We start from the raw sequence: 274 nt of genomic DNA, 5'->3' as shown, positions 1-274 counted from the left end.
CACCTCGAAGTGTGCTAGCGATGGAAAAAAGGACAACGATCAAAACGATATTAACATATATGTTCTCTTTCTCGCTCTAATATATACTAATGATTAACAGTATTAACAATATTAACATATTAATAAATATTAAGCCATTTCATGTATACGGTATATATATGAGATATATAGATAGATAGATAGATAGATGATATATATAGATGATATATATATATGATATATATAGATGATATATATATGATATATATAGATGATATATATATATGATATATAT

This window comes from Podarcis liolepis, assembly GCF_965112155.1.
Source record: "Podarcis liolepis genome assembly, chromosome: 16".
NCBI lineage: Eukaryota > Metazoa > Chordata > Lepidosauria > Squamata > Lacertidae > Podarcis > Podarcis liolepis.
This window is presented reverse-complemented; position numbering follows the sequence as displayed.